At 43.5% G+C, this 23,047-nt stretch overlaps 1 long non-coding RNA gene across 1 annotated transcript; it reads right to left on the bottom strand.

Moving 5' to 3' along the window:
• Positions 1-2,246: 2,246 nt before the first annotated feature.
• Positions 2,247-4,477, bottom strand: LOC142931241 (uncharacterized). Its single transcript, XR_012947249.1, has 3 exons — positions 4,413-4,477; positions 3,202-3,476; positions 2,247-2,387 (listed from the first exon to the last, which is right to left on the bottom strand). It is a non-coding gene; the product is annotated as an uncharacterized LOC142931241 (long non-coding RNA).
• Positions 4,478-23,047: the final 18,570 nt, after the last annotated feature.

Raw genomic sequence — 23,047 nt, 5'->3', positions numbered from 1 at the left:
ATGATGTGATTCCGGACATACAATACCCTGGTGTCTACAAACTAAGTTGCCTCTGTGGTAGTAGTTACATTGGAGAAACCAAACGCCATATCTCGGACCGCATTCGTGAACATAAAGCAGACCTTAAACACGGTAGGACCAACACCTCGGCCGTAGCAGATCATTGTTCTAATTCAGTAGGCTCACATGCCATTGACTTTTCCAAGACGGAGGTTCTTTGTAAGCCATCTGGCTTCCATGAGAGATTCGTTCATGAGGCTATCCACATATACAAACACAGAGACAATTTCAACCGAGAAGATGGATTCTATCTTAGCAATCATTGGAAAGATTTGATAAATCATTTCAGTTCTTGATTGATTGTTCACGCTTACAGTGGCTTTCAGACAGCATACATAAAAACAAATTTCGTCTCCCCCCTCCTCTTTTCAAAAAATAGATGGACTAGTCCTGGCAAACAGCCAATCGTTGCGCGTGACGCAAACGTTATTTTTATATAAATAAATAAATATGCCGTTTTCAAAATAAATTTATGCAAACCGACACACCTGATGATGACCGTTTGAGTTATGGTCGAAACGTCGTGAGAATTTTTTATTGTTTTATATATATTTTGTTATTTTGTTGTTTCTCTTCAACGTGACTTTACCGAAAAAACTAAGAATACCACAAAAACAGTTAAAATGTTATTTTTTCATATATATTCCCATAAAGTATTTTCTTCATTACATTTTCCCATAGTTTTCTTACGCACACTATGACAATGGTTTTTAAATCAGGCCATTTACACAGAGGCGTCTTAAGTAACTTTAATGTGACAAGCGAATTGCATCACAAACTAGTTTTTTTTGCAGCCTCCTTGTGCAAAACCAGTCTCTTTTTTATGTAGTTATTAAACCAAAACTCACAAACTCATGAGCTGTGTTGACCAGGGAAGGTGAAGGTAAATGACTGATAACCTTGCCACGGACACACTTAGACAACCTCCATGAAGGACGTTTTCCCTGTGGAACGCATCATCTCGTCTGGATGCGCCGATCATTGCAGTGGTCCCCTAGAAGATCTATAGATCGCCTCCGAGTACCCCTACTGCTCAACAGCCATTGCAATTAATGTATGAGAGACGCGAGTTGATGGCACAGGTCAAAATATAACAAATAAATGCATCGTATATAGTTTAGACAGCAATTAATTTTGCTGTCATGTATAATCAGGTTGGGCCAAATATTTTAGACAGTCCATCAATTGTCCATTGTGTCAATGTTGAAAGAACTAAGCAATATTGAAAAATAGAAAGTTCTGTATTCATCTCCTGCCAATGCCAACAATCACCCTTCCACCTTGGTCCAGTGGTTTTTACATCATATGCATTATTGCTCTGCCAGGCCCCATTACAGGTGTTGCAAAACCAAAATACCGTGTAAAAACTATCAGTTGTCTGATTTGACCCAAAACCTTTGTTCATCTATTGACTTGCAAACCTTGTTACATTCTGGTGCAGTTAAAATATAGTATTCAGCGATATAAATGAACATTTTAACAATTTACAATGCGTTTATTTTATACATTGATTGCCTGCACTAATTATTTTGATTTACAGTTCCCTCAATAATATCCATGATCTACAGTATTATGTCGGTGCAGGACGGTATAATAGACTACTGCATGTTCTGGTGAATCCAGTCCAATAATTTGGTGACCCTGCTGTAAACACCTGGCAGGTAAGCCCGTGCACAGCCATAGCCCCAGCTGGTGATTCCAGAGAGGTACCAGCGGCCGTTTGAGTCCTGGCAAACCAAGGGACCCCCAGAGTCTCCCTGCAACAGACACACACGACACCAATGTTAGAAGTTGACTGACGAACAAGGAGGCCTGATGGAGCGATGATTACAGTGATCTAGTCTAAGCAATGGCATGTCATGATACCAAAGAGGGGATGTCAAAAGGCCCGATAATTAGATTTAAATGTTCAGTGCAAAAAGCAGTACAACTGAGGCCAGCTTGAAATGTTCAATGGGACTGGGATCCTGAATGAGGACATTTTTGTTGAAGTTCCAGTTGATGTTGGCCCACCCACGCTCCTTCCAGTAAATTGGCACCAAAATGTGTTCGTGAATTGACTGGGGAAGTTTGCTTTCCAAGTTCCCCCTGGTGGAACATAATTGGGCCCATAGTCGTTATGTGCTCCAGATGGTTTTAAGGCAAGAGAGTTGCATCTTGTTGGTTGTTATCGCAGCTCACCTGTCAGGTGTCCACCCCTCCTTCGAGGTACCCTGCACACAGCATCCTGTTGGTGATTAGAGATGGGCTATAGGCCTGCGGCCCTGGGGTGACGCACGTCTTGAAGATCTCTACTGAAGCCTCCTGAAGCTGGTTGGGTGTGTAGCCTGTTAAGTGCTAGAATTCTTGTTGGAAACCGTGTTTCAGTTTCAGTTATTTATTTATTTTGGTATAGCCCTGTGAGCCATTCGGCTCTTGAATCGGGTGCAACCACAACAAACAAAAAAACAAAAACAAGAAAACATATTTCATCAAGACTTAGATCGTGGTACATTTAAATTTTAACAACATATCACCTGTATATCAGCTTAATGCCTATTACAGATATTCCTCGAGCACCAGAGAGCTCTGCTACCCGACTGCCATCATTATTCCAATGGATTTTTACAAAAAAATGTTTCCTAACAAAGATTTGGGCCTCCATTAAATCAAAGGAATTGTTCAGTAGAAAAGGTGTATATTATATTTGTTTTTCATTATACAAACATTCCCCCGAAATTAAATAAATGTTCAACTATCGATTGTTTAATGTGCCGTCAAAAATAACATTGCACCGATTCATAAATTAAGATCACGATACATGCCTTGCATCGTGAGCATAGCAATGGATTTTTTGAATATTTGTATATGTTGTACATTAGAGGTGCTACATTTAACCCAACGTAAACAACTCAAGGGTTGTAATCCTGAGTTTAAACAGAAGGGAACTGCTTTCTATGAGAAGATCGATTTTATTAGAATGTTAATCGGGTCGTGTGGAGGCTCAAAACACGACAATACCGTGGTTGCTTTGTTCTTACACCATAGACACTGAGATATGGATACTAAATAATCTCTCAAACTATGCTCTATTTAGTGGTCAAAGTATATTCTGAAATCACGTGTTTTCCCAGGTTTGGAATATTTCACCTATGGACTTACCACCTTCAAAAAGGGTTCCCCAACCAGAAATGAAGCATGATTTCCCTGGGTAGGGAAACTTCTGAAAGCGAGGTGGGAGGCAAACTGGCTGTATGTAATCGATGAAGGAAACAAGTTCTGACAGCTCCATAAGAGCAATGTCATAGTCATGGCTGCTTCCGTTGTAGCGCTCGTGGATGAGGATTCTGTTGACGCTTCCGGCCACGACAGATGAAGTGCTGAGATCGTTCTGAGAGTGCAGGCCCAGGTATACCGTCCAGGTGTTTTGGTTGTTACTAGGGGGTAAATACACAGACACCACAGTCAGCATAAAATAATACAGGGCATTATGTTTGTTTTTTTACCAAGGTAAGCCTCATTGAGTCTCAGGACTTTTTCAGGAGGGCCCTGCCAAGTTCTTTCGGTAGGGGTGATGACTGCTGCTGTGTATAATCTCAACTGAGTAATTGGTGTGGGTCAGTTTTACAAGTAAGCAAATTTGGACTGTGGCGCCGGCACGCATCACAATTGCAAGTGCACTACGAAAAATCATACCTGAATGTGAAAAAAATCTGAGATGCTTAATCCCTATTCCACTTATATTCATAACTCTTTCTGCAATAAAATTCTACAAAAATATCTTCTAATGGTGTTGTGATTCATTGTGTGAGTGGGAGCAGCGGTGGTTCATTGGTTAGCACACTGCACTTACGAAATTGTTGACCCACGTTTTAATTCCCCAAGCTTGATTCCCAACCACAGATAACGTTATTCGTGACCAGTGTGGTGAGGTATGGTCAAACAATACCCCATGACCAACATGGTGTGCGAAGGCCTTCATCCTAAAAGCGGTCTGACAAAGGGCTACAAGTTGTGATTATCAAACTTGTCTGCTGTGTGTGTAACATTTAACAAATGCATACTTTTAAAGGCAATAAAACAGGTGTTAAGATGTTCAAACACCAAATAGATATATTTAGCAACGAATCAAGTTTGTATTAACCACACGTACTTGTGGTGAACATGCAAACAAACATGCTCAGATAATATATGCATTGTCTTTTAAATGTATTGGCCTACACGAGACACAGCCTTCTTTAGGGCCTCGTCTCACCAGTGTTAGACCAGAGAACGTCAAAAGGCGAACAAGTACCGGGACAATGCACGTATCAGAGCATTTATAGCTCGGAGTAAAGTGTTAAGAAGACACGTGAAGCAACAGAAACGCTCACCTCTGGAAGCAATGAGCAGCACTCACAACCCAGCGGTCACTGAAGAGGGAGCCCCCACAGGTCAGACTGTTGAAGTTGTGCAGGCTCTCTTGCCAGCGCCATTCTCAGAGCCTTGCTTTGTAGCCTCCCACGATCCGGCTGTTCACTCTGCGTTCTGCTACGGGGATCCAGCCACATTCTGAAAAACGGCAAAACACATTTACTTCTATAAAACAGGTTTTTTTGGGTTAGATCGCGTAAATATATAAAAGTCTAGTCAAACCCGCCATCATTAGTACGAGTTGTCACGTAAACAGAACATGCCGATTCATCACTAGTACAGCACACCGGTGTGTTGGAGAGACAAGCCACAACATTTACAATCTGAGTACGACGTTTTGCTAGTAAATCTTGACTTAAAGCTTTCGTGACTGCAGGAATTCATATTCTTTGGGTCTTTCGGTAAAGTCACGTAGTTGGTTATTTTCTTTGAACCATCTACGTGACTTTACCGAAAGACCCAAAGAATATGTTTTGCTAGTAATCACAACTAGCTTCATCAGGTGACAGCCAGATTTGTGGAGAAGTCCACCTGTTTCGTTCCTTATATAGAGGCGTAGATGTGATGACAACACTTGTGCACTCTTCTTGTCCAAGGTGGGGGGGGAGGATTAATGAATCAACGTACATTATGCGTGCGCATTATGCGAGCCCATTGATCTGGTACTTCCTGTCCATTGCTTGTACTTAAATAGCCGTACCAGATACAGCCTTCTTTAGGGCCTAGTCTCACCAGTATCATACCAGAGAACGTCATAATAATTGTTTTCCATCTTCATAGATTCATCTATCATTGTAATATTGATCAACCATGGTCTATTAATTGCTAGATGAAGATGTCTCTAATACACAAGGATTTACGCTAGGCACTATATTTGGCAAAACAATAGTAGTTCGTGAAATCACGTTTTCAACTTACAATTACTGTCATAAAATAATAATTTACCCATTTTTGTATTACTCACGGAATTTGTACAAGAAGCGCATGAACCAAAGGATGGTCAGTTCATAAACCGGTAAATTAAGAATTAATAAATACCTCTGCTGGCTGGTATTGGGTCAACTTTGTAGAACTCCAAACTGAAGCCAAATTCTGAAACAGGAAATGAGAAGAATTTTGCGTGAATATCGTATACAGTACAAAACCTAACACAGTTATAACCGAGTCAGATGTCTTAGCAAGCAGCAACAACATCGCGTAAAGTACAAAACAGTTATAACCGAGTTTAACACGGAGGCTTTTGCGACCAATATCCATAAGAGGTTTTTTGGGTGAGATCGCGTAAATATATAAATGTGTCGTTAAAACCCACCACCACCCAACACAGCCAACTAGTAAGGGTTGTCACGTAAACAGAACATGCCAATTCGTCACGAGAACAGCACAGCGGTGTGTTGGAGAGCCAAGCCACAATATTTACAATCTGAGTATGACGTTTCGCTAGCTTCATCAGGCGACAGCCAGATTTGTGGAGAAGTCTAAATGTTTCGTTCCTTATATAGAGGCGTAGATGTGGTGATCACACTTACGCGCTCTTGCGCAAAGTGGGGGGGGAGAATTATGAGTCAACGTACATCATGTATGTGCATTATGAGAGCCCTTTCATCTTGTCCTTCCTGTCCATTCTGTGTATTAAAATAGCTGTACCAACGGTAATCCCTATTGAAATATGGTGCCCTTTACAGGCATGCATTTAAATAAAGTATTATTTGATTATTCTCTTCCACGCAGCACTAAGGAGGTAGCTATCTGAACGGTTACAATTATTTACAATTCTTTCAATATCGAAAGATTCTCTAATTAGTCTTGGCCAGTAGTAGCTGGTTTTGCACAGAACTTCAACATTTTCAAAATCAATTGAGTGTCCTTGTTGGCACACGTATTCTGCTACTGCTGACAGTTGTATTTGGGAGTATTTAATATTTCTCTGATGTTCTTTTCGTCTCGTGCTGATCATTCGTCCTGTTTGCCCAACATAACATTTGCCACATGTGTTTTTGCCCAACATAACATTTGCCAAATATTTGACACATTAGGGCAGCTGACAGTTGTTGTATCTATAGGCCTTTTCCAAAATTGGTATTAATAATACTTGCCGGTAATTTTTTATAAGTAAATAAATAACACCCGCTATGACAAGGACCAGCAAACAGCAGCTGGAGATAGTAAAAAGGCCATTAAAATAAATAAATAATAAACTCCGTTGCAAAGGGAGGTTAGTGACTATTTGAAAAATCGACAGATTGCCAAAGGACAATTCACCTATTTGATGTAACACAGCCGCCCGGGGTCACCAAAAGGGAAGGGGGAATTCCAGGCTTCAGGGACCCTCCCCCCCCTCCGTCAGCCCGCTAAGTTGTGACGCCACACGCACAAGCGAGTTTAAACAATTGTCCTCTTCTTTGGTATTAGAACAACGGTTAAAGTTCTGAACTCAACTACAAGGATAAGCTAACATTATCAATCCTCACACTCACTCCAATTAAAAACCAGGCCACAATCTACATCAGTGAATCATTACCCATTTATTAATTCGATACTAAATGACCGAAGCCTCAAGAATAGTTCTGGCAGTCAGAGTTATTTCTAAGTCAAAACGAATTCTCTAACATCAAGACATCAGGAATAAAATAAAATAAATAACTCATACATAATAGCCCGGACCCTCGGATACAGGCGAGGAGCAAAAGTTAATACAATGTTAAATCACAAATCTTGGGGACAGACACAGATAATTTTGATGCAATGTTACATCAAGGGTTATCGAGAAGGAATGAGGCGGAATGGGACGGGCTTACACAGCCAAGATAGACTGTGTTCCATAGGAAGGAGCCTCCCGGCCGCCTTCGTCTTCCCGCAGCGCGGGAGAGCAGGAATTTAACACCAGAGCGAGGGAAATTTATTATCGCGGGGGCCATCTGTACACACTGCGTTGGACTTAATGATACACACACGGACTACACCCCCCCCCACCACAACGCAGAGTGGGCATCTGTTTTTTTTTCTCTCTCGCAAGAGATGCGGAGAGAGGAGAGAGAATTTCAAATTTAAGCTCGGCAAGGGACAGCGAGACGGCAGATCGGAAGAGGACATCAAGCCAGCTCCGAGGCATGGCCTCGAGACATTAGCAATGGGTACTGTGTCCCGCAGAGAAGAGGCGCGAGGTGATGTTAGGTGCTGAGTTCGGCATGGACCGATAGAGTATCGCTGAAAGTTATTCTACATTCATCCTGATGTTTTGAGTCACCTGCAGAATCGAGGATTGTGATAAGCTGTATTGTACTAAGCTATCAGAGTTGTGTAAGAGGTGTGCAAAAACTATTTTCAAGTTTTGAGAGTGAGCGACAATAGCTCTCGACAGTTCAACAAGGCACAGCTCGGCGAGCGCCAGAAGAGGGCGGCGAGCGGCCGGCTCCAAGGGGCCCCGCGATCAACTGAGGATGGCGAGGCTCGCCGAGTAGCGATGTATCAACGAGCGTGAGTTCAGAGCTGAAAGATGAAGTATCGCACAGAAACTTTTATTTCTACATTGAATGCCAGCTCCCAGCTGCAGCGCAACCAGCCGCCCGTGAGCAAGAGTGCCAGCGAACCAGCGGCGAGCGCAATCGTGCGCATCTCCACGGAGAGAGCGCGTGCGGCGCAGCTCATCATCCAGCGGCGGAAAGAGCCCGACCAGCCGCCCGTGAGCAAAAGAGTCAGCGACCAGCGGATCAGCTCAGCATCGGCCAGCGGAAGAAGACGGCGACCAACCTGAAGACCAGCCAACCAACGACGCAGAAGAAGACTCTACAACTCGCCTAGAATGGCGAGACTCGCTGTTAGCGACATGCTACGCCGTGCGAATGCAGCACCATCAGAAGAAGTATCGCTCGAAAAGCATTCCGCTCTGAACCTTGACACTCAAAGGTCACTGCAGTGATAGCTAAGCTGACGAGAATCCCAGCATCAGCCACCAGAGGGCGGTCATCGCCAGAGAGAGCGCCACCAAGCGACGCCAACGGCGAGCACCTTCGCCAACAGCAACAGACGAGCTGCGGGCGCCGTCTGCCGACGGATCATCGCGCCTACAGCGCACCGTGTCAACTCGTCCACCTGCTGCGGGGCCGAACTCTGGCCGACCGCGTGAAAGAGGAAAACCCCGCTGTTCGTATGATATGCACTCTGCCCCACACTGCCACCACACCACCTGGCGTCTTCTTGACGCAAAGAATTGATTCCGAACACTGGTCCACTCAACCCAATTCATATCACTCAACACACACACGAACCATTAAGAAGCCTAATCGTCAAGTACGTGAACCATCAGTGGCCGCGAAGGCGTCGCGGCTCACCGAGTGATGGGAATACGTCGTTTAAGTACATTAATTTGTTTGTAATTTGTACTTCCAATCGCATAAATTACCAATAGATTCATCAATATAAATTAAGCCTTTGAAACCTTCGCCACGAAACTCTACGCTCACGGGGAAATGAGCGAGTAAACCGGTTTCCTTATCAGACAATCTTGTCCACAAATTAATTAAAGTTCGGCCCAAGTTAAGGATCTCGTGGGAGAGCACCCACACCATCGCACGCCCTTACTCCAAGCCATTTCTTAATTATATAATCTTGCCGATGAATCTATTTACGTATATTTGTGCCTTAGAGAATAATAATTGTTTTAACTGCCTTTTCGCATGAATATCGTCGGATGAACTTTGAAGGACTTTTTATTCGTATTTTCCGTATGCTCGTGGTACTCAGAGGAAATAATCAATTGTTCCGTTACCCAATTAACGTGATTATTGAGGGTTAAAGGATGGATCAATGAATGAACATCGCCTGTAGTACTGTGCTGACAATTTCAAGTACAAGAATTTGCATATTAGAGTGTTAAGGTTTTTGTTTAGAATAGAGCACATGTATGTTTTAACGACTCTCTCTATCACCAATTAAGCTCGCGTTACGCGGTGGAATTAATCATATGTGCAGTTGCCAAAGTGATACAACGCAATCGTTGATGTTTACTGTGTTGATGCTGTGTTGAAAATTCCAAGCTTGAGAGTTCGCATGTAAAGTTAAGGTTTCGTTTAGAATAAAATTAATTAACGCAAAAGTGGTTGTGTGTTTCTTTCCTGATTTCATGCGTAATAATCTTTTTTATAAGAACTGTATTCTGTGTTGCGATCTGAATTTGAAGACCTGACATAAACACGCTGATACATGCTCCGTAAATGTTACTGCGAGAATAATTGTATTACCGAGCGTTAATACGAACCTACAGTGAGGGAAAAAAGTATTTGATCCCCTGCTGATTTTGTACGTTTGCCCACTGACAAAGAAATGATCAGTCTATCATTTTAATGGTAGGTTTATTTGAACAGTGAGAGACAGAATAACAACAACAAAATCCAGAAAAACGCATGTCAAAAATGTTATAAATTGATTTGCATTTTAATGAGGGAAATTAGTATTTGACCCCTCTGCAAAACATGACATAGTACTTGGTGGCAAAACTCTTGTTGGCAATCACAGAGGTCAGACGTTTCTTGTAGTTGCCCACCAGGAGAGATTTTGTCCCACTCCTCCTTGCAGATCTTCTCCAAGTCATTACGGTTTCGAGGCTGACGTTTGGCAACTCGAACCTTCAGCTCCCTCCACAGATTTTCTATTGAATTAAGGTCTGGAGACTGGCTAGGCCACTCCAGGACCTTAATGTGCTTCTTCTCGAGTCACTCCTTTGTTGCCTTGGACGTGTGTTTTGGATCATTGTCATGCTGGAATACCCATCCACGACCCATTTTCAATGCCCTGGCTGAGGGAAGGAGGTTCTCACCCAAGATTTGACGGTACATAGCCCCGTCTATCGTCCCTTTGATGCGGTGAAGTTGTCCTGTCCCTTTAGCAGAAAAACACCCCCAAAGCATGTTTCCACCTCCATGTTTGAACGTGGGGATGGTGTACTTGGGGTCATAGGCAGCATTCCTCCTCCCCCAAACACGACGAGTTAAGTTGATGCCAAAGAGCTCCATTTTGGTCTCATCTGACCACAACACTTTCATCCAATTGTCCCTTGAGCAGGGGGACCTTGCGGGCGCTGCAGGATTTCAGTCCTTCACGGCGTAGTGTGTTACCAATTGTTTTCTTGGTGACTATGGTCCCAGCTGCCTTGAGATCATTGACAAGATCCTCACGTGTAGTTCTGGGCTGATTCCTCACCGTTCTCATGATCATTGCAACTCCACGAGGTAAGATCTTGCATGGAGCCCCAGGCCGAAGGAGATTGACAGATCTTTTGTGTTTCTTCCATTTGCGAATAATCGCACCATCTGTTGTCACCTTCTCACCAAGCTGCTTGGCAATGGTCTTGTAGCCCATTCCAGCCTTGTGTAGGTCTACAATCTTGTCCCTGACATCCTTGGAGAGCTCTTTTTTGTCTTGGCCATGGTGGAGAGTTTAGAATCTGATTGATGGATTGCTTCTGTGGACAGGTGTCTTTTATACAGGTAACAAGCTGAGATTAGGAGCACTCCCTTTAAGAGGAGCACTTAGGAGCACTCCCTTTAAGAGTGTGCTCCTAATCTCAGCTTGTTACCTGTTTAAAAGACACCTGAGAGCCAGAAATCTTTCTGATTGAGAGGGGGTCAAATACTTATTTCCGTCATTAAAATGCAAATCAGTTTATAACATTTTTGACATGCGTTTTTCTGGATTTTCTTGTTGTTATTCTGTCTCTCACTGTTCAAATAAACCTACCATTAAAAATATAGACAGATCATGTCTTTGTCAGTGGGCAAACATACAAAATCAGCAGGGGATCAAATACTTGTTTCCCTCACTGTAGGTTCGTATTAACGCTCGGTAATACAATTATTCTCGCTTTAACATTTACGGAGCATGTATTAGTGTGTTTACGTCAGGTCTCCAAATTCAGATCGCAGCACAGAATACAGTTCTTATAAATAAGATTGTTACGCATGAAATCAGGAAAGAAGCACGCAACCACTTCTGCGTTGATCAATTTTATTCTAAACGAAACCTTAACTTTACATGCGAACTCTCAAGCTTGGAATTTTCAACACAGCATCAACACAGTAAACATCAACGATTGCGTTGTATCACTTTGGCAACTGCACACATGATTAATTCCACAGCGTAACGTGAGCTTAATTGGTGATAGAGAGAGTCGTTAAAACATGCATGTGCTCTATTCTCAACAAAAACCTTAACACTCTAATATGCAAATTCTTGTACTTTAAATTGTCAGCACAGTACTACAGGCGATGTTCATTCATTGATCCATCTTTTCAACCCTCAATAATCACGTTGTTAATTGGGTAACAGAACAATTGATTATTTCCTCTGAGTACCACGAGCATACGGAAAATACGAATAAAAAGTCCTTAAAAGTTCATCCGACGATATTCATGCGAAAAGGCAGTCAAAACAATTATTATTCTCTAAGGCACTAATATACGTAAATAGATTCATTGGCAAGATTATATGATTAAAGAAATGGCTTAGAGTAAGGGCGTGCGATGGTGTGCGTGTTCTCCCACGAGATCCTTAACTTGGGCCGAACTTTAATTAATTTGTGGACAAGATTGTCTGATAAGGAAACGGGTTTACATGCTCATTTCCCCGTGAGCGTAGAGTTTCGTGGCGAAGGTTTCAAAGGCTTAATTTATATTGATGAATCTATTGGTAATTTATGCGATTGGAAGTACAAATTACCAAAAAAATTAATGTACTTAAAACGACGTATTCTCATCACTCGGTGAGCCGCGACGCTTTCGCGGCCACTGATGGTTCACGTACTTGACGATTAGGCTTCTTAATGGTTCGTGTGTGTGTTGAGTGATATGAATTGGGTTGAGTGGACCAGTGTTCGGAATCAATTCTTTGCGTCAAGAAGACGCCAGGTGGTGTGGTGCCGGTGTGGTGGCAGTGTGGGGCAGAGTGCATATCATATGAACAGCGGGGTTTTCTTCTTTCACGCGGCCGGCCGGTGTTCGGCCCCGCAGCAGGTGGACGAGTTGACACGGTGCGCTGTAGGCGCGATGATCCGTCGGCAGATGGCGCCCGCAGCTCGTCTGTTGCTGTTGGCGAAGGTGCTCGCCGTTGGCGTCGCTTGGTGGCGCTCTCTCTGGCGATGACCGCCCTCTGGTGGCTGATGCTGGGATTCTCGTCAGCTTAGCTATCACTGCAGTGACCTTTGAGTGTCAAGGTTCAGAGCGGAATGCTTTTCGAGCGATACTTCTTCTGATGGTGCTGCATTCGCACGGCGTAGCATGTCGCTAAACAGCGAGTCTCGCCATTCTGGGCGAGTTGTAGAGTCTTCTTCTGCGTCGTTGGTTGACTGGTCTTCAGGTTGGTCGCCGTCTTCTTCCGCTGGCCGATGCTGAGCTGATCCGCTGGTCGCTGACTCTTTTGCTCACGGGCGGCTGGTCGGGCTCTTTCCGCTGCTGGATGATGAGCTGCGCCGCACGCGCTCTCTCCGTGGAGATGCGCACGATCACGCTCGCCGCTGGTTCGGTGGCACTCTTGCTCACGGGCGGCTGGTTGCGCTGCAGCTTGGAGCTGGCATTCGATGTAGAAATAAAAGTCTTTGAGTGATACTTCGTCTTTCAGCTCTGAACTCACGCTCGTCGATACATCGCTACTCGGCGAGCCTCGCCATCCTCAGTTGATCGCGGGGCCCCTTGGAGCCGGCCGCTCGCCGCCCTCTTCTGGCGCTCGCCGAGCTGTGCCTTGTTGAACTGTCGAGAGCTATTGTCGCTCACTCTCAAAACTTGAAAATTGTATTTGCACACCTCTTACACAAGTCTGATAGCTTAGTACGATACAGCTTATCGCAATCCTCGATTCTGCAGGCGACTCAAAACATCAGGATGAATGTAGAATAACTTTCAGCGATACTCTATCGGTCCATGCCGAACTCAGCACCTAACATCACCTCGCCCCTCTTTACTGCAGGACACAGCACCCATTGCTAATGTCTCGAGGCCATGCCTCGGAGCTGGCTTGATGTCCTCTTCCGATCTGCTGTCTCGCTGTCCTTTGCCGAGCTTAAATTTGAAATTCTCTCTCCTCTCTCCGCGTCTCTTGCGAGAGAGAAAAAAACAGATGTCCACTCTGCGTTGTGGGGGTGGGGGGTGTAGTCCGTGTGTGTATCATTAAGTCCAGCGCAGTGTGTACAGATGGCCCCCGCGATAATAAATTTCCCTCGCTCTGGTGTTACATTCCTGCTCTCCCGCGCTGTGGGAAGACAAAGGCGGCCGGGAGGCTCCTTCCTAATGGAACACAGTCTATCTTGGCTGTGAAAGCCCGTCACATTCCACCTCATTCCTTCTCGATAACCCTTGATGTAACATTGCATCATTATTATCTGTTTCTGTCCCCAAGATTTGTGATTTAACATTGTATTAACTTTTGCTCCTCGCCTGTATCCGAGGGTCCGGGCAATTATGCATGAGTTATTTATTTTATTTTATGCCTGATGTCCTGAGGTTAGAGAATTCGTTTTGACTTAGAAATAACTTTGACTGCCAGAACTATTCTTGAGGCTTCGGTCATTTAGTATCGAATTAATAAATGGGTAATGATTCACTGATGTAGATTGTGGCCTGGTTTTTAATTGGAGTGAGTGTGAGGATTGATAATGTTAGCTTATCCTTGTAGTTGCGTTTAGAACTTTAACCGTTGTTCTAATACCAAAGAAGAGGACAATTGTTTAAACTCGCTTGTGCGTGTGGCGTCACAACTTAGCGGGCTGACGGAGGGGGGGGGGGGTCCCTGAAGCCTGGAATTCCCCCTTCCCTTTTGGTGACCCTGGGCGGCTGTGTGACATCAAATAGGTTTGTTTGTGAATTGTCCTTTGGCAATCTGGAGATTTTTCAGATAGTTGCTAACCTCCCTTTGGCATGTTTTGTTTACGTGACAACCCTTACTAGTTGGCTGTGTTGGGTGGTGGCGGGTTTTAACGACACATTTATATATTTACGCGATCTAACCCAGAAAACCTCTTATGGATATTGGTCGCAAAATTCTACGTGTTAAATTTGGTTATAACTGTTTTTGTACTGTATGCGATATTGTTGCTGCTTGCTAAGACATCTGACTCGGTTATAACTGTGTTAGGTGTTGTACTGTACACGATATTCACGCAAAATGTTTTCTCATTTCCTGTTTCAGAATATGGCTTCAGTTTGGAGTTCTACAAAGTTGACCCAATACCAGCCAGCAGAGGTATTTATTAATTAATAAAGAATTAAAGCTTTCGTGACTGCAGAAATTGCTCATTGTTTTTTTCGGTAAAGTCATGTATGTAGAAATACCATAAAATTATATTAAAATAAATCAATCACGACGTTTCGACCGCAACACAAGCGATCTTCATCAGGTGTAAAAAACAAATCACGGAGGTAGATACAACAAGAAGATGAGAGACGAGTCACGAAAGCTTTAATTCTTTATTAACACACTTCTACGGGGAAGTTACCTTTACAATTCTGTCCTAAACGTAGTGCACCCCTTGCTTTCTCCTCCCCCTCCCCCCACCTCTACTTCTTATTTAAGGCCTCTGTCTGGTCATCCCTCCGGCCCTTTTTCTTTTTCCTACTCTGTCCGTCTTTCCTCTCCTTGCCTATTGGTGTCCCTGTATATGTATTTCTGCTGACTTATACCTCGTATTTGTTCACTCTGTCTATGCTGGTATGTTCAATCGAGAGGATGAACACGAAATTTAGCACTCTTCTGAAATTCGTGGTCCTGTGTTGTTAGCCTGACTGCTTTTGCATCACGTATTTTTTTCTTAGGTTTGTTGAATTCTCGTCTCTCGTCTTCTTGTTGTATCTACCTCCGTGATTTGTTTTTTACACCTGATGAAGATCGCTTGTGTTGCGGTCAGAACGTCGTGATTGATTTATTTTAATATAATTTTATGGTATTTCTACATACGTGACTTTATTAATTCTTTATTTACCGGTTTATGAACTGACCATCCTTTGGTTCATGCGCTTCTTGTACAAATTCCGTGAGTAATACAAAAATGGGTAAATTATTATTTTATGACAGTAATTGTAAGTTGAAAACGTGATTTCACGAACTACTATTGTTTTGCCAAATATAGTGCCTAGCGTAAATCCTTGTGTATTAGAGACATCTTCATCTAGCAATTAATAGACCATGGTTGATAAATATTACAATGATAGATGAATCTATGAAGATGGAAAACAATTATTATGACGTTCTCTGGTCTGACACTGGTGAGACTAGGCCCTAAAGAAGGCTGTATCTGGTACGGCTATTTAAGTACAAGCAATGGACAGGAAGTACCAGATCAATGGGCTCGCATAATGCACACGCATAATGTACGTTGATTCATTAATCCTCCCCCCCCCCCCCACCTTGGACAAGAAGAGTGCACAAGTGTTGTCATCACATCTACGCCTCTATATAAGGAACGAAACAGGTGGACTTCTCCACAAATCTGGCTGTCACCTGATGAAGCTAGTTGTGATTACTAGCAAAACATATTCTTTGGGTCTTTCGGTAAAGTCATGTAGATGGTTCAAAGAAAATAACCAACTACGTGACTTTACCGAAAGACCCAAAGAATATGAATTTCTGCAGTCACGAAAGCTTTAAGTCAAGATTTACTAGCAAAACGTCGTACTCAGATTGTAAATGTTGTGGCTTGTCTCTCCAACACACCGGTGTGCTGTACTAGTGATGAATCGGCATGTTCTGTTTACGTGACAACTCGTACTAATGATGGCGGGTTTGACTAGACTTTTCTATATTTACGCGATCTAACCCAAAAAAAACTGTATTATAGAAGTTATTGTGTTTTGTCGTTTTTCAGAATGTGGCTGGATCCCCGTAGCAGAACGCAGAGTGAACAGCCGGATCGTGGGAGGCTACGAAGCAAGGCTTTGAGAATGGCCCTGGCAAGAGAGCCTGCACAACTTCAACAGACTGACCTGTGGGGGCTCCCTCCTCAGTGACCGCTGGGTTGTGAGTGCTGCTCATTGCTTCCAGAGGTGAGCGTTTCTGTTGCTTCACGTGTCTTGTGAACACTTTACTCTGAGCTATAAATGCTCTGATAGGTGCATTGCCCTTGTACTGTTCGCCTTTTGACGTTCTCTGGTCTGACACTGGTGAGATGAGGCCCTAAAGAAGGCTGTCTCTCGTGTAGGCCAATACATTTAAAAGACAATGCATATATTATCTGAGCATGTTTGTTTGCATGTTCACCACAAGTACGTGTGGTTAATACAAACTTGATTCATTGCTAACGGTATCTATTTGGTGTTTAAACATCTTAACACCTGGTTTGTTGCCATGAAGGTAACACCTATTTTTCTTTGTCATACTTTAAAAGTATGCATTTGTTAAATGTTACACACACAGCAGACAAGTTGAATAATCACAACTTGTAGCACTTTAACAGACCGCTTTTGGGATGAAGGCCTTCGCACACCATGTTGGTCATGGGGTATTGTTTGACCATACCTCACCACACTGGTCACGAATAACGTTATCTGTGGTTGGGAATCACACTTGGGAATTAAAACGTGGCTCAACAGGTTCGTAAGTGCAGTGTGCTAACGAATGAACCACCGCTCCTCCCACTCACACAATGAATCAACACCATTAGAAGATATTTTCGTAGAATTTTATTGCAGAAAGAGGCATGAATATAAGTGGAAGAGGGATTTAAGCATCTCATTTTCTTCACTTTCAGGTATGATTTTACATCGTGCACTTGCAATTGTGATGCGTGCTGGCACCAGGGTCCAAATTTTCTTACTTTGTAAAATGACTCACCATTTACTCAATTGAGGACCCTCCTGAAAAGGTGCTGAGACTCAATGAGGCTTACCTTGGTAAAAAAAAACATAATGCCCTGTGGTATTTGATGCTGACTGTGGTGTCTGTATTTACCCCCTAGTAACAACCCAAACACCTGGACGGTATACCTGGGCCTGCACTCTCAGAACGATCTCAGCGCTTCAACTGTCGTGGCCAGAAGCGTCAACAGAATCCTCATCCACGAGCGCTACAACGGAAGCAGCCATGACTATGACATTGCTCTTATGGAGCTGTCAGAACTTGTTTCCTTCACTGATTACATAGAGCCAGTTTTGCCTCCCATCTCACTTTCAGAAGTTTCCCTACCCAGGGAAATCATGCTTCATTTCTGGTTGGGGAAAACTTTCTGAAGGTGGTAAGTCCATAAGTGAAATATTCCAAACCTGGGAAAACACGTGATTTCAGAATATACTTTGACCACTAAATAGAGCATAGTTTGAGAGATTATTTAGTATCCATATCTCAGCGTCTATGGTGTAAGAACAAAGCAACCACAGTATTGTCATGTTTTGAGCCTCCACACGACCCGATTAACATTCTAATAAAATCGATCTTCTCATAGAAAGCAGTTCCCTTCTGTTTAAACTCAGGATTACAACCCTTGAGTTGTTTACGTTGGGTTAAATGTAGCACCTCTAATGTACAACATATACAAATATTCAAAAAATCCATTGATATACCCACGATTCAAGGCATGTATCGTGATTTTAATGTATAAATCGGTGCAATGTTATTTTCCGACAGCACAAGTTAAACATAATTGATAGTTGAACATTCATGTTATTTAGGGTGAATGTTTGTATAATGAAAATAAATATAATATACACATATCTTCCACTGAACAAATCCTTTGATTTAATGGAAGCCCAAATCTTTGTTAAGAAACATTTTTTTGTAAAAATCCATTGGAATAATTATGGCAGTCGGGTAGCAGAGCTCTCTGGTGCTCGAGGAATATATGTAACAGGCATTAAGCTGATATTCAGGTGATATGTTGTTAACATTTAAATGTACCACGATCTAAGTCTTGATGAAATATAGTACTTCACTTTAAGATGTTTTCTTGTTCGTGTTTTTGTTTTTTTGTGTTGTGGTTGCACCCGATTCAAGAGCCGAATGGCTCACAGGGCTATACCAAAATAAATAAATAACTGAAACTGAAACACAGTTTCCAACACGAATTCTTGTACTGAACAGGCTACACACCCGACCAGCTTCAGGAGGCTTCAGTAGAGATCTTGAAGACGTGCGTCACCCCAGGGCCGCAGGCCTATAGCCCATCTCTAATCACCAACAGGATGCTGTGTGCAGGGTACCTCGAAGGAGGGGTGGACACCTGACAGGTGAGCTGCGATAACCAACAAGATGCAACTCTCTTGCATTAAAACCATCTGGAGCACATAACGACTATGGGCCAAATTATGTTCCACCAGGGGGATCTTGGAAAGCAAACTTCTCCAGTCAATTCATGAACACATTTTGGTGACAACTGACTGGAAGGAGCATGGGTGGGCCAACATCAACTGGACCTTCAACAAAAATGTCCTCATTCAAGATCCCAGTCCTATTGAACATTTCAAGCTGGCCTCAGTTGTACTGCTCTTTGCACTGAACATTTAAACCTAATTATCGGGCCTTCTGACATCCCCTCTTTGGTATCATGACATGTCATTGCTTATACTGGATCACTGTAATCATCGCTCCATCAGGCCTCCTTGTTCGTCAGTCATCTTCTAACATTGGTGTCGTGTGTGTCTGTTGCAGGGAGACTCTGGGGGTCCCTTGGTTTGCCAGGACTCAAACGGCCGCTGGTACCTCTCTGGAATCACCAGCTGGGGCTATGGCTGTGCACGGGCTTACCAGCCAGGTGTTTACAGCAGGGTCACCAAATTCTTGGACTGGATTCACCAGAACATGCAGTAGTCTACTATACCGTCCTGCACCGACATAACACTATAGATCATGGATATTAATGATGGGAACTGTAAATGAAATTAATTAATGCAGGCAATCAATATGTAAAAATAAACGCATTGTAAATTGTTGTTAAAATGTTCATTTATATCGCTGAATACTATATTTTAACTGCACCAGAATGTAATAAGGTTTGCAAGTCAATTGATGAACAAAGGTTTTGGGTCAAATCAGACAACTCTGATAGTTTTTTACACGGTATTTTGGTTTTGCAACACCTGTAATGGGGCCTGGCAGAGCAAAAATGCCTATGATGTAAAAACCACTGGACCAAGGTGGAAGGGTGATTGATGACATTGGCAGGAGATGAATACAGAACTTTATATTTTTCAATGTTGCTTAATTCTTTCAACATTGACACAATGGACAATTGATGGACTGTCTAAAATATTTGACCCAACCTGATTATACATGACAGCAAAATTAATTGCTGTCTAAACTATATACGATGCGTTTATTTGTTATATTTTGACCTGTGCTATCAACTCGCGTCTCTCATACATTAATTGCAATGGCTGTTGAGCAGTAGGGGTACTCAGAGGCGATCTATAGATCTTCTAGGGGACCACTGCAATGATCGGTGCATCCAGACGAGATTATGCGTTCCACAGGGAGAACGTCCTTCATGGAGGTTGTCTAAGAGTGTGTCCGTGGCAAGGTTATCGGTGATTTACCTTCACCTTCCCTTGTCAACACAGCCCATGAGTTTGTGAGTTTTGGTTTAATAACTACATAAAAAAGAGACTGGTTTTGCACAAGGAGGCTGCAAAAAAAACAAGTTAGTGATGCAATTCGCTTGTCACATTAAAGTTACTTAAGACGCCTCTGTGTAAATGGCCTGATATAAAAAAAAAACATTGTCGTAATGTGCGTAAGAAAACTATGGGAAAATGTAATGAAGAAAATACTTTATGGAAATATATTTTTAAAAATTGCATTTTCACTGTTTTTGTGGTATTCCAAAAATCATGGCATATTTGATTGGGTAAGATGGTTTACTAGTTGGGGTGGAAAATGGCAATGATCCTTCATGATGTGAAAGACTGAAAGCTGCTGTAATGAAATTTAAACTTTCTTTTTAAAAACGGATTCACACGAAGCGACATGCTATTTGCCACAACAATCCGTAATATATCTAAAGCATTTGGAAACCGATGTATGCTTAATAGTAATCTGGTGAATAAAGATTTAAAATGTGTAAAGTATAACATGTGTGTGCCTGGGTGACTTTTGGTCAAATCTTGAGATTAGGGATCTTATAAAAAGTTATACGACTTTCTATCAAAACCTCCGTCGCAGGGGCCGATCTTGACACTGCTGTCACAAGTCATCAACAAGTCAAATCAGTTCCAAATCGTCTTGTGCCACATCAGTCCATCTCTTTTTGAGCCTGTGCCACACCTGTTTAGACTCAACTAGTCAAACAGAAGCTGATTCGGTATGCGGTAGATGTGCATGCAGGATATATGACCCAGACAACTCAGCCCTCGCTTGACAGAGGGGCTCACTGATGATGGGAATGCATCCAGATCTTTGAAGGATCTGAGCTCACACAATCGTCTGGTTAAACCCAGGATAGATTGTAGGCAGGCTAACCTGAATGTTTGAAACCGGCACAGATGTTCCATTCGAGGGCTCCACATTTCGCAAGCTTAGAGAAGTAACAACTGTGGTGGAGAAAACCCAGAGCTTTGAAGTTATAGACCAAGTTCCTTCCACACAGCGTTGCGCAGATAATGAAAATATACTGCCGCTCGAGTGATTCGTATTGAGGCATGGGCTCCCAAAACAGGAGCTAGTCATAATCACACTACCCAGGTATGGAGCATTTTATAAAATAAAATACCCAGGCAGGTGCTTTGTGTTTGTGGGGCTGATGGTAAGGCATCATCTATTCGTAGCGAGCACCTATGAAGGCCGGAAGAGTTCACAAGGTGTTGGATGGCCAGCACCATGGCAAACCGCCTTTGTCTCCGCAGTTGCGATGCTTACCACACCAGGTACTCATTTGAGGCTGAGTCGACCTTGGGGAGGCCCAAGATCGGTTCAGATAATCGTCACTGGTGTTAGCGGGAATCGAACTCGTGTTGCTGGGTTTATAGCGCTGCGGACTAACCATTGCACCCCATCGCTCCCCACTATTCATGTTTCTCTCAACAACAAACATAGATCCCCCGCATAGCCTTAACAGATTAATGGGAGAAGTGCTGTTAGTGAGAACCCGTGAAGGCCGACACGCCACACGAGGGAGTGGGTGGCCAGCACTACGCCTGGCCGCCTTTGTCTCCCTAGTGGCGATGTTTACACCGCACCAGGTTCTCGTTTTAGGCTGAGTCGCCCTAGGGCAAGTCCTGGACCGGTTCAGATTATCGTCACTGGTGTTGTCCGTGAGCGGGAATCGGGACTTGGGTCGCCAGGTAGCGCAGCGCGTTAACCGCTACACTACCGCTCCCCATATTTGTTTCTCTCACAAACTCTCACACACGCTTTTTCTCTGTGTCTGTGTCACTCCCTCTCACGCAAACACACACTCTCTGTCCCTCTCTCATTCTCTCTCAATGATTCACTCCGTCTCACGCTCTGTCTCAACAACAGACACTCTCCATCACATTGCACACTCGCTGTCCCTCTCTTTTTCCCACACACGCATTCTGTCAATCGCACTCTCTGCTACATCACTTACTGTCTCTCTAAAACTAACTCTCTCTGCATCTCTCCCTGTCCATCTCTCGCACTTTCACACACTCTGTCTCTCTCTGTCACTCTGTCACTGTGTGTCTCCCCGTCCCTCTCTCACACTCTGTATCTCTCCCTGTCCTTCTACACTACCGATCCCCACACACACACAAAGCCTTAACATACATTTGGGGCAAGTGCTGTTTGCGAGCACCTATTAAAAGCCTGCACGTACAAAGGGGGGATGGGTGGCCAGCACCACGCCCGACCGCCTTTGTCTCCCCAATGGCGATGTTTAGACACCGCACTAGGCACCCATTTGAGGCTGAGTTCACCAGAAATATCGCTACATATTACCTGGTGATGCCACATTAATAATAAATAACTCATCAACTAAGGGCCTACTGCAAGATAACTTCGCCTCTTATATGTGTAATGTATTTTCCATTTAAGTCCGCAGAGTGATTGACGAACGCGTTCGTGTTTAGAGACCACCAGCCCTGGATATCCCGGCCAGGCTGCTCGTGCTCATGTGACAGACGCGCGCCTCCCACGTGACCGGTGAAGACGTCACGCGACGACGTAGGACGTGACGTCAAACTCAGCAGTCCACCGTCACCGCAGAAGCCGCTGGTTCCGAAGAGGAGGAGCTCAATCTGCTTCTACATCGCGTCTTGTAGGGATTTATTTCTTTATAAAGATGTACATCTTCATGAAGGACATCAACAGCGCTACGATGAAGACCAACTCACAAGGTTTGTGTGTGTGTGGTCAACCTGCCGTAGCGCTCACCAATAAATCAGAATCAGTTTTTTTAGCCTGGAAAAATCCGATGAGCTATGAAGCTCGTAAATTTCGATTTAAAGCTTTCGTGACTGCAAGGATTCATCTTCTTTTGTTCTTTCGGTAAAGTCACGTAGTATAAGAATAAAATAATAAGTTGATAAAATAATAATATTCTCACGACGTTTCGGCCACAACACAAGTGGCCTTCATCAGGTGAAGGGACGAGACTGTCTGGAGCGCTGTCCTCCAGTCTCGTCCCTTCACCTGATGAAGGCAGCTTGTGTTGTGGCCGAAACGTCGTGAG

This window comes from Petromyzon marinus, chromosome 51 (genome assembly GCF_048934315.1).
Source record: "Petromyzon marinus isolate PM22_M1 ecotype Great Lakes invasive population chromosome 51, UKy_Petmar_22M1.pri1.0, whole genome shotgun sequence".
Taxonomy (NCBI): Eukaryota; Metazoa; Chordata; class Hyperoartia; order Petromyzontiformes; family Petromyzontidae; genus Petromyzon; species Petromyzon marinus.
Note: the sequence above shows the minus strand (reverse complement) of the source record. Positions and strands in the feature narration are given on the sequence as shown.